The sequence below is a fragment of the Physeter macrocephalus genome, chromosome 21 (assembly GCF_002837175.3).
Source record: "Physeter macrocephalus isolate SW-GA chromosome 21, ASM283717v5, whole genome shotgun sequence".
Lineage (NCBI taxonomy): Eukaryota > Metazoa > Chordata > Mammalia > Artiodactyla > Physeteridae > Physeter > Physeter macrocephalus.
Genome location: NC_041234.1, coordinates 22996987 through 22998119, shown reverse-complemented (window position 1 = coordinate 22998119; position 1133 = coordinate 22996987).

Genomic DNA, 1133 nt, shown 5'->3' with positions numbered 1-1133 from the left:
CCGCGGGGCGGCTGGGCCCGGGAGCCATGGCCGCTGAGCCTGCGCGTCCGGAGCCTGTGCTCCGCAACGGGAGAGGCCACAACAGTGAGAGGCCCGCGTACCACAAAAAAAAAAAAAAAAATCTTGAAGTATGATTTTCACGCAGTGAAACACACATCTTTTAAAAAATACAGCTTTATCGAGGTATAATTGACATACAATAAACTGCACTTATTTAAATTATACAATTTGATACGTTTTGACTTGTGCATCCACCCGCGAAACCGTCACCATAATCAAGACCGTGAATATATCCGTTGCTCCCTGAGGTTTCCTCACGCCCCCCCCACCTCTCGTCATCCCTCCTGGCTGCCTCTCCCTGGCCCCCATCCCCTGGCAACCACTGATTTGCTTCCTGTCACTGTAGAATGGTTTTTGTTTTCTACAGTTTAATATAAACGGAATCATGCCGTAAGTACTCTCTGGCTTCTTTCGGCACGATTATTTTGAGATTCATCCATGTTGCGTGTATCAGGGGTCTGTTCCTTTTATTGACGAGTCGTATTCTACTGCGTGGATACACCACAATTTGTTTATCCGTTCACCTGCTGGTGGATATTTGGGTTGTTTCCAGTTTGGGGCTATGACAGATAAAGCTGTGATGAACTTTCACATACATATACTTTCATTTCTCTTGGGTAAATACCAGGCTAGGTCATGTGGCAGGTATCTGTTTAACTTTATAAGAAACTGCCAAATCATTTTCCCAAGTGGTTGTACCATTTTCCACTCCTATAAGAGATGGATGGGAATTCCCATTGCTCTACCTCCTTGCCAACATTTGGTATTATCATTCTTTTTAATTTTAGCTATTCCAGCTAGTGTGTGTGTGTGTGTGTGTGTGTGTGTGTGTTTTAATTCAAATTTCTTTTCCATGCTCCTTAAAATTTTATAAGGCACATGAGTGCATACATATGTAAAAATTCAAGTTGTACACTTAAGATTTCTGCATTTTACTGGATATAAATTATTTCTCAATAAAATAATATAAAAAAATTTATAGGGAGAAGATTCCCTGGAAGTTAAATCATCTTCTATTTATATTCTTCTAAGTGGCTTTCCCAACCGAGTCAGGGACCCAGCTCTGGTAACTA